This window comes from Cinclus cinclus, chromosome 13 (genome assembly GCF_963662255.1).
Source record: "Cinclus cinclus chromosome 13, bCinCin1.1, whole genome shotgun sequence".
Taxonomy (NCBI): Eukaryota; Metazoa; Chordata; class Aves; order Passeriformes; family Cinclidae; genus Cinclus; species Cinclus cinclus.
The window spans coordinates 15,454,120-15,465,754 of record NC_085058.1 but is presented as its reverse complement, the minus strand read 5'-3'; positions in this window follow the sequence as shown (position 1 = coordinate 15,465,754).

Genomic DNA, 11,635 nt, shown 5'->3' with positions numbered 1-11,635 from the left:
AGCTGCTGTCTGGGGAACAGTGAGGGAACAGCAAATTGCACAGCCAGGGAGCTAGGAGGATTTGACAGGTTTTTCCTGATTCATTGTGGTGCTGAAGGTCATGTCCTGACAAAGAAGAAACAATAGGAATGAGACAGCAATAAGCTTGCAAGCACATATGCACTGAGTTTAATGGCCAACATTGTGAATACATGCTTTTCCTTTGAAAAAATATGGCAACAGACGAATGTTTTTGCATCATCAAAACCCAAAGCCTCAGAAAAAATCAGAGCATTAAAATGTACCAAGTTCAGTGGGAACCCAAAGTAGAATGTAAAATACCATGTGGTCCCAATTTCTATCATTCCTGGAGGTCCTGACTCCCATATGTGGTCCTGCTTTCCACAGAGAGCAGAACAGGACTGGGCTGGGTAGCTGGAACAGAGCTCTCAGGTTGCTAAATATGTTTCCATCCATCTCCTCAGAGTACACTCATCCCTCATCCCTACACCATAATGAGACAAAATATGATCTTGGTTTTCTTTTTCATCCAGGTCCCCACATTAGTTTTATTTATGGGCTTCTTTTTTTCCCTAGTGTCTCTCCATCTGTATGCCAGATGCACAACTGGCATGTAGCGTCTGCCAAGATAAAGTCACCAAAAGTCACACCAAACTCTGTTCTCCCCATATCTAAACATCAACAGTGGATGACTTTCACAGAGAGCAAAAAAACAAAGCTAGTACAGAATCACTGGAGTCTGCAGGGAAAACCAAGGGAAAACCAACACATCTAAACACACTGGACACCTGATTTCCATTACTTCCCAGGCAGTTTCCAGCCAGCTGGCTTTCCAGTGTTCCCCTGCCTCACACAGCTGTAGACACAGAGTTTGGAAGGAGAAGCACATGGGAAAGGGAGTGGAGTCACACCAGAGCAGCCAGCACAGCATAGGCATGCACAGAACGTGGTCTTTGCTTTAAGCTTGGAGCTGCTTGCCTAAATAAAGTGTAAATGAGGTATGGATTGACACAGGCGGGCACAAGCCTGAGGATGTGCGGGTGTTGTTACCTACACAGTCAGTTGACCTATAGAAGGCAAACGCACACACTGTAAATAACAGTGCTATATGCAGCTAAAATGACTTTAGAGGAGAAATTCAATAGCACTTCCTATAATAAAATGTTCAGAGGGGCATCACTCCTGCTGCAAATGCTGTGATTTTCTGGCAGCCCAAATGCTCAGGGTAGGGAGCAGAGGCCTGACTTCTCTGCATGGATTAATGACCTTGCCTGTGCTGTTCATGGACCTTCTCCGAGGAACTTCATAAAAGCTTCTTCTGCACTTCTGCTTATCTACCTATATATTTGTGGCCCATAATTACAACACAGCTTCTGCAGAGCCTGGCAGAACCCCTTCCTTTTCTCTGTGCCCCTGCTATTTGTCACTACATTCAAATCGTTTCCTCTGCTCTTTCTTTATGCTGACTCACACCATATATTTTGCACCAAAGGCAACAGGACATTTTTCCAGGGCTCAAAATGAGCAATCAATAAAGCCATAAAAAAAAAAATTAAAAATGCCAAAGGCATTCTGATCAGGTTATAATGACCAGGAGTCTACAGTGCCGGGAGCAGTAAATTATTTGCATAGGCACCAGATCTGTTAATGTGCAGGGGAGCTATTACATCTGACAGCCATCAGAAGCATTGAAGTGAGTTCTACAGCTCTTGTTTCAGTGCTGGAGTGTTACCTTTAATGGTTAAAAAAAAAAAAGTCCCCAATTAGTTTTGAGTCTCAGAACCTCCCAGTCCTAAAGTAACTTTCTTGATTACAAAAAGATTTGTGTCATGACTGAACATCGTGTTCTCCAAGGCAGCAAAATGTCGTTCCACAGAGACATATTTTCCTTTGAAAAGCAGGGGAAGGAGCCTTTTATTTAAAGAGAAAAAAAAAAAAAAACAAACAAAAAAACCCCAAAAGAACAATATGTGCAAAAGAACATTAGGCCTTGCTTTGGAAGCCTTTAAGAATCATCTCCTGGCAGGTCGTGCTTCAAAGCGACCTCAAATGTTGGAGCAGGAAGCGCAGTGACCTCACTGTGTTTGTCCCTTTCTGGTTGCTACAGAACTGAACTGAAAACTCGCTTTAGGAAACAAAGTAACAATAACACTAATGATCAATAGCAGAACTGATCAGGCTCCAAATCTCCACAGACCTTATCTCTCTTTTCAAAGAGTAAAAGTATGTTCTTAAAGACCAAGTGCTGGAAATCTTTTTGTTCTCTATTTAAAAGCTGCTGAGGTTTAAAGGTGGGCTCTTTGCCTCCCACAACAACAGGACCAAAGATCACAAACTTAGAAAAGGCCTATTGAAGCATCCAGGCCCCTTCACTGACACACAAAGACTGGCATTTACCAGATGGAATCACACCTTGGGCAGCCTAAGAAATAATGACATGAGCTGATGAGTGTCGCAGACTGGTGAGAGTCACCTGTATGGGGAAGAACATGTAATTCAGAGAAAAGGTCATGGCAAGAAATAGTGACTGGGTGGCCATTCAGTTTGTGAGGATCACCCTAGGAGAAGGGGCAGTGCAGAGAGGCAAGCTATAACTTCAGAATGCTACACCTTTTGTATTTCACACCTCTGGTTTTCTTTTGTTGCCACATATGCACAGGCTGATTCACTCTAGACCTGATTCTTTAACACCCTTTCACTCAAGCTGCGCTGCATTCACTCATTAACAGCCCCATTTAGCATTTAGATGCGAAATCATGATGTGTCATAAAGATGGCAGGCTTGGGTTGCTATAATTACCCTTCACAGTGATGCATGAGCGCTTGAGACAAATATACACATCACACCAAGCCTTATTGTAGCAGGGTGGGTGTCAGTCTCTTCTCCCAGATAACGAGCAACAGCACAACAGGAAACAGCCTCAAGTTGTGCCAGGGAAGTTTCAGACAGGATATTAGGAAAATTACATCATCAAAAGGGTTGTTAAGCATTGGAAAAGTCGGCCCAGGGCAGTGGTGGAGTCACCACCCCTGGAGGTGTTTAGCAGACATGTAGACGTGGTACCTGGGGACACCTGGGGACATGGTTTAGTGCTGGGCTTGGCACTGCTGGGTCAATGGTTGGACTTAATGACTTTAGAGTTCTTTCACAATCTAAATAATTCTAATTACATCCCTTGGACCTTTTAAACTGCCAATTCCCTTTCTGAGACACACAAGTGAGGTTTAAACACACAACAAAAATTGGGCTCCATAAGGCAGAGTCTGCAGGGGCAGGAAGGCAGAGGCAGGAAAGCCTCATTCTGATTCTCCCCAAAACAGCCCATTAAACTGAAAGTTGGATACAGAAACCTGGAATTCATAGGAATTCAAATCCTTTCCTTATTTCTTTAAAACACACTATGCACCTTGCAGTTTTCTTTAGCTCTCTAGTTAGCTCAGATGTTGCATACATAGCCAGGAATTCAGTCATTTGAGCTCTGCAACTTAAAATAGGAACATAAAGTCTTGGATATCCTCATAATAGAAATGGTGTCTACTCTAGGAAAAGGAATGTTTAAAAAAGCAGATAAACACCTGCATTTGTCTCTCTCAGAGGGCATATAGGCAAGTATGGCATGATGAAGTGATAAACTGAGGGCTGGAGGGCAGCAGAGCTTGAAGGAGATGCAGAGAAGGGTGAATTTCTTGTGCCTGGTACTTAATGGAGAGAGCCCAGGGCTTGTCAGAGAGATGAGCTCTATCAGAGAACAGAAATCACATCAAATTAGTGAGCAGGGTAGATATAAGAAATGTTTTCTTATGAAATATTGCACCTTGTGGCATAAGGAAGTTTCTGGAAAAGCAAAGAGAGTGAGGATGTTGCTTTGTGGGTGCATGAGCTGTGGGTGCACACACGTAAATGCATAATACACATCCATGATGTGGGTCCAGCAGGGAGAGAGCCAAGGCTGGGAGCTGCCACCCAGAGCCTTTCTCTCTGCATGCTCAGAAAGGGAGAACACTCAAAATCAACAGCAGGAGGGAGATGTTATTTGAACACTAAGGAGAAGGAGCAGGACAGGGACACTCTAAAAATGCTTTCAAGGGATTTTTAGCATTTACCAGAATAATCCCTGTAAAACAGATGGCAGAGCAGTTTAATATTCTGCCTGAAGGACGACTCCTCCTGCAAAACATCCTCACCCCCAGAGCTGCTATCTGCTGACAGCAATGGGAAGGTGCCCAGATCCTACAGTGACCATAAGGGCATTCTGCAATCACAAAGCTGACTGTAAAAAAACTCCTGAGAGGAAATTTTCCTCACTGAAAGGAGAAAGATGATTATGTAGATAGGTTTCTGTGAAGCTCCACTCTCAGATTCTTAATGAGGTTGCAATTAATGGATCCGTTTGCACACAAGAAGAGACAGATTTTTGAGGTGCCTAACAAACCACGGCTCCCAGGGGAGCAGCATCTCGGATTTCAGGCAGCCAGCAATGACACCAGTATTCTCAGACAGCCTGAGCACTGTGGCAATGAGTGATTCTTGTGCTGCTGGATGGAAATGTCACAGGCTGAGCATCCTGGGCTCTGTCCCTTGGCTTCTTGGCAACTCTGTGTCCCTCCAGATCCCAGATCAAAACAGCACAACTTTCCTGTGGTGGGAATTGCAGATCCCTTGCAGCTGTGTTTATATTAATATATGAATATATACATATATGGGCAACTTCTGTCCCCAAAACCCTAAGCCTTAAATAAACCAGAATTTTGGGAAAAAGAGGTTTCTGTGCTCCTAGCTTCACAGCTGAAGAGATGTCAGGAAAAGTGCTCCCAGGTCTTTGTCAGGTTTTCAATGAAGTCTTACAGTCTAGCATTTTAATTTTTTTAAACTAAGAAAAATGCTATTTTACCTCAGGAGAACTTTGAAAAGTTCCCTCTTCCCAACTAGTATGAATAATATCAATAATTTAAAAAAAATCTAAAATATTACACTGCAACCCCATACTCACAACAAAAATTCTTTCAGGTCAGGACCATTATAAATTTTTCATTTTATACTGTACAAAGTTACCCTTTTCATTGGCATTAAAAACAAAAGAAAAATAAAAGGAGGCATACGGAGATTTGTTTCAAACTGAAAGAAAATATTTCCTTTAAGAAATGCCATCCTGTCAGCTGCTTGATCCATTTTTTATTAGAAACATTCATTGAAACTGATTTTTTTTCCCCCTAAATAATTCAGGTTTGGAAAAATGGCATGTTTTATCAACAAAAAATGTTACAGGAACTCTGATTAGGCTCTCATGGGTATAAAATTATCTCAGACACACCTTTAAGAAGACAATATAGAGAAATAAAATATGGGAAAAGTAATCCTGCTATTTATATGCATATGACTAAAAGTCTAAAAGTATCTGACCTCTGTGAGGCAGAAAAGGGCTTTTCTTCCACAGGGTTCTGATTATTGTTGGGGGGGGGGGGGTTGGTGTTTGGTTGTTGTTGTTGTTGTTGTTGTTGTTGTTGTTGTTGGGGTTTGGGGTTTTTTTGGGTTTTTTTTTGCTAACATTAAAATTGCTTCTGCAGCCACACAATTCAACATCCAGAAGAGAGCTGACAATATCATCATTCTCCTGGACAGATGGCAAGGCTGGGTTCTTGGCAAGGATCCTGCAGAGGGAAAAGCAGCAGGATCTGAAGAGAATTTTTATGTGAGGGGAGGTAGAAAAAGGAAATGAGGGGGTTTTGAATGCAAAAAGGTAGAAACCAAGTGAAATCAGAAGTCAAGGAGCAAGACCAGGGATTAATGGTCCGAACTATGGTCAGAATAAAGGAGGAAATGGCCAGGGAAAGATGGAAGCCCTGACATATTATTGATCCACAAACTGTGGAAGAAAATGCTTTGTAATAACAGTAGCTCTTGCCTTCCTATACAAGGATTATAAATGCATCTGGTGCCATCTCTGTTAGAGATCAGTCCAAAGCCTTATTAATTCTTGCTTGACTTTTTGCATCTCTCTTTCACTCCCAAAATAATAGGAGAAAAGTCTCAGAACATAGGACTCTGAAACACTACTGGAAGAGGCTGGCTGTGGAGAACGTCACTCAGTGAAAATAAAATGCAGCCCAACTCAACCCAACTCAACCCAACCCAACTCAACCCAACCCAACTCAACCCAACCCAACTCAACCCAACCCAACTCAACCCAACCCAACTCAGCCCAACCCAACCCAACTCAACCCAACCCAATCAGCCCAACCTAACTCAGCCCAACCCAACCCAATTCAGCCCAACCCAACCCAATTCAGCCCAACCCAACCCAACTCAGCCCAACCCAACCCAACTCAACCCAACCCAATCAGCCCAACCCAACCCAACTCAGCCCAACCCAACCCAACTCAACCCAACCCAATTCAGCCCAACCCAATCCAACACAACTCAGCCCAACCCAACATAACCCAACTCAACCCAACCCAACCCAACCCAACTCAACCCAACCCAACCCACACCAATGACTGAACATTGTTTTAGGGGGTGATTGCATCAAAATAGATCACATCTCTTGCAGATCTTCAGCAGTCACTTTCCTTCCTTTGACCTTCTATCAAATATCCAGACTGATGGTGATGAAGAGTAGTGTGTCCCTGGGGAATTTCCAGGAGGATGTTCTCAGATCTCAGAACACTGGCCAGTGAATCAGTGTGATTTAATCAGCTGAAGACCTGGTCTCTTTTTTTTCGAAATACTGATCAGCCCTTGGGATGCAAGTTTCTACAGGATTTTAGACAGGTAAAGGAATTACTATGTGATTCACTAGGAAAAATAATTCCATTCTGATTCCCCTCCACTCTCACAAGATTGGAAGTAAAATTTGTCTTTGCAATTAATGTCCAAAATAAACCATGGTTATCAAGCATTCTTGAAGGAGAATGTCCCAGGTTGAAAACCCATTGCAACTGGAGCAATATCAGATCCAGTACAATTTTTCAGGTATCTTTTTTGCTCTTGCTCTGAAAAAATCAAGGAGGGTATTTGAGTTTAATTTTCTTACTTGCTGACATGGTAGCTGGAAGAAAAAAGGAGCTACTTTCCCATCAAAGACAATAAAATTACATGGAAGGGCATGACAATATCTGTTTTTCAGGTGTAAAATTATGTGTTAATGGCTAGAACAATTAACTGTGGCTGCAAACACAGGAGGTTAACTGGGTCTGGGCAGCAATAGATCTAAAAATCAAAGTCTGTAGCTGAGCCTACCTTTAAAAAGAGTTTGCTTTGAACTGTGGCAAAAGAAGTGTCTTTTGTTGTAGCTTCAGAGGAGAGCACTGTATTAAGTAAAAACTAAGGAAAAAAAATAGTTTTTCCTGAATCTTCTTTTATTATTAAGAAATTGTTTGATAGATATGTAACACAGGTTCAAAAACTCTCCACGGAGCTTGTTAAGCAAGCTATCTGTGCCACAGATTCTGTAAAGAAGAGCAATATATTTGAAAGTCATTGACTTGAAATTACCAGGTTCAAAGAACTGACTTTGAGCAGCACAGATGGCACTTACTGATTGCTCCCCTACAGCATGGGTAGGACCATGGAAGGTGAAAGTCCTCTGTGCAGTGTAAAAAACATTGATTTGCTCAAAGATACTGCCAGAGTCTCTGGGACAGGACTCCTTTATTCACTGCTCCCACACTGTAGGTTGGAAAGGATTGGTGCAGATGCTGTCCAGGTATATCAAGAAATGCAGGGAAACCAGAGCTGGAGTATTTAGTGTGTTACAAGCAGCCTGATTAATTATTTAGAGAAAGCGTTTTAGGTCAAAATACTCTTCTACAGAGTTTATTGAACTGAAGTTCTCCTACAGGTTTCTGGATAATCTCTATTGATCTGTGGTGGCTTTTACACATTCCTGGGCAGGTGCACACTGTGTATGTTTGTTCCACCAGGAGAAAGTACTTATTGCATTATTTGATCCTATAGTCCTGCATTACACAGTGTTCTGTGAGGAGAAACTATTGTCTTTGAAGCTGAAGCATTTACAGTAGCCCTTGGATTTGGAAGCAGAGGTGGACGAGGTATGAACACAAATAGTTCAGTAGTTTGATTGAACTGACATGATTTATGCTGAGTAAGAATCTGGCTGCAGTGCTCCAGTGCCTTTATATTTTTTCATTCTCACCCATCCCACTGAGGGAGATTTCTGGTTTCCAGCACATTGGACACTAAAATGCCATTGCCTTATCTGGTGGTGACTCACAGCAAAGTGGCTGTGGGCTGAATCCAGCTTGTAACCCACTATGTTGTGTTATGAACTAAGGGACAGAAAGTCCCCCAGACTGTTAGAGGGAGATTATACTCTAAAGTCTGATACTCTGTTGGTGCAGATGCTTTAAAGGTCATCTCTAAAACAGTATGTGCTACAGTAACCTGGCACAGCAAACATACAGGAGATGAAACAAGGAACAAGCCTCAGTGAAGCAGAATAAACAGGTTTTCTGAAGTTAGGGGCACACACCAGCAAGTTGTGTGTTCATGAGATAGATACAGAGAGGAATGTTTAACAGTAGGGGTTGGAAAGCAACAGCTTAGCAACACATATCTATATAAGGAGGGACAGACTACACATTAGGATTCCAGAGAAAGGCCATAAAAGGTCAATTTGACAAGCTGAATATGGATAATGAGTCGAGACAGATGGTGTAAGAGGATGGGAGCTAATAAATAATGAACAGACTGACTTCAAGGAGCAAACACAGGGAGAAGTTGCAGTCAAGAGCTTAGTCAGAAGGGAGGTGGTGGAGGGGAAAAGAACAAAACCATGGAGGATGGAGGAGAATCACAGCAGGAGAGCTGGTGGGAGAGGAGTGTCTGCTTTTATGTGCCAGAGTTTTGTGGAAATGATAATTTACCCAAAGGAAACTTAGAAATGCATATGCCTGAGCTGGAATTTGGCCATCTTACTGAGATTAACAATTTTTTAGCTGAGAAATTACTCATGGTCTCTAAACTTCTTCTATTCTATTTCCTCCTCTCCCATTACCACAGTCCCTAAACAGCCTATAGTGCTCTCAAGTCCCATCAAAGGCTGGGGAAAATTTTAGGTTTATCTTGCACATCATGACTCGAGTCAGAGAGAAACTAAAACAGTATCTGAGCATGGAAATGGAAATGCTGTGTGCTGACCCCCATATTCCAGGGACCCTGTGGACCAGCAAGGTAAAGATTTATTCCCAACTTCAAACCTAGCTATCCTCCACATGATGACCGAGATAAAAGAGAGCTTTGCTTCCCACAAACATTTTCCTTAATGTGGACCTGAGGCACCAACCCCAACCTGGACACCAAGAAATACTTAGAGGTGTCCCAATGTAGATGCAAATAAAAGAGTTTTCCCAAGATCACCTGGAGGACCCATATCAGAGCCAAACAACCAGTACTTGTTTCTTCTATTTCCTTGTCTTTTTAAATATCAAAATGAGCCAGAATCTTTGAGGGTTTACTGCTTATTAATAAACCAGCTTCTCTAACAGCATTACACCTGGCAGCATAAACCAATAGGAAATTGGATGTTTATTCAGAAACAACAGTGCCCTGGTGCCCTTTCATGAATTTGAGCATTTCTACATGTGTTTGCCCTTGAACAGCTTATTAGGTTTAACCTTCCTAGGCTTGGAGGCCCTGACAAACTCCCAGAGAGGACTGTAAGCAATAACCTTGGAAATAAACTGCTTGCAATTCAGCAGATTCCGCCTGTGTCAGACAGCAAACATCCCTGATTAACTATAAACTGCTTAGCTTATTGGCAAAGATGTGCCTTTGGCTACAAAGGGGATTTTTATTTCATTACATTTCCAACCTGAGTTATTAAATAATGAGCTGCTTAATTAACTAATTCATTAATACATGGCTGTGATGAATAGATTTGCTCCAGTGACAGAGCCATGAAAGCAGAAAAACCCTGAGTGATTTCTAAGTACTGCTTTCTTTCAGGAGGGATTTTATTTGAGCAAGTATCCTTATTAAATACCCCTTCCCTTGTTTTTCCTGCCTCTACATGAGACAGAAGCCTTGAGGTCTGCTGTGCCTGTTTGCCCCCAGCACTCCATGCTCTTGTCCTTTCCTCCTTTCTGCCTTGATCCCCCTTTCCTTTGGATCCATGCAGCCAAAATGTCTTTAGAGTGTTGTGCCACAAAATGACCCTGTGCCCAGTGCTCCCACATTGCTGTGGCCAGGATGCCTTATCACCCCCCATCTCAGATAGGAGGTGACTGTGGTGTTTCAGGTACTGATAAAAAAAACCATCAGTTATTGCCCATGATCACCTTCTATTTGCTGGGGGACTAACAAACCTCCCCACTGATGGAGACAAAATAATTTACTGCGCCTCACAGCAGCCTTTGCAGGGTTGTTATCTCCTGTTTTCCATGGTATTGGAGTGTGTTGAGAAAGACCTCTGGCAGAGACATTTCCACAGGCTGGAAACCACTCCTGCCATCAGGAACAGCTCTTTCCCAGCCCAGGATGCTCAGGCATCAGCCTCTTGAGACAGCTGCTTGCCAGCTCCAGTGGAGTGTACAAATGCAGTGGCCATGCCAGAATTCTCTCTCATTCCCATAAATCCCCTGTAGCCTGTCACAGGCACAGCCAACCTTATGCTTCCATCATGCCTTTAATAGGCTTGATCCCTGTGTTTCCCTTCAGGGCTGCCCAATGATCAAGGCTAAAGGGGCACAGTTATTATGAGATCAGGTAAAAGGGACGGTTCTCAAACTGAATCCAGCCTCTTTCTTTTCTACATAAGACCTCCAAAGCAATTGTATTGTGGCCTCAAGGGCTTTGAAAATTGCAAATGCACTGTTCATTATGCACCTTGCCTGTGGAGAATTACAAGTGCAAGCAGAAACAAATTTAAAGAGACTCCTTTCAAGGTTAAGTGGCAGGTAAAATAGTGGATCAATTGTTTTTTCTCTGTTCATGTTCATGGCATTTTGATTAGTTTAACCTTTTTTTTGTTTTAATATGAAACACTACTGAGAGATCTGAACCTTGGTAGCAGCCATGATGATTCACAATATTCCATTATCTGCCTATCAAATTCACTAGGTGCCCCACATGTATAATTGGAGCCCAAACCATGCCCACAGAGTGATATCTTCTGTAAGGAGGCAATTTGCAAAGCCTGTCTGAGCTGTACCTTGAATATCTCAGATTCTCAGGTCTTTGAAGAACCTGCCTTTGAAACCAGCATGTTGAAAAATGTAATAAAAAATTGCCATAGGGCCTGAAATATGTTGGTATCGACATAACAGCAACTTTACATACACTACATTTATACTTATGTTTTTATACTTATGAAGGATTTTTACTCAAAAGAGCACCCAGCAGTATTTTTGCACCTGCAGAAGAGGAGAATGGACAGTTTGAGCACATGTAATGAGTCCCTTAACATTTTGGAAAGCTAGGTTGCCTGGCAGAGGTTTTTCCTAAGCCTCCCTCATTCCTTTCTTGTTCCTGCAGGAGCCTTTAGGACAGGTCTTTGCAAGAGGAGCTCATTTACACAGAGCCTTAAGCTTGGCCAATATTCCAACAACCCAAAGTCATGAGGCTTTCATCTGTGCCATGGGGCATTTGCTGTCTCACAGTCTTCTGAAATGATGTTTGT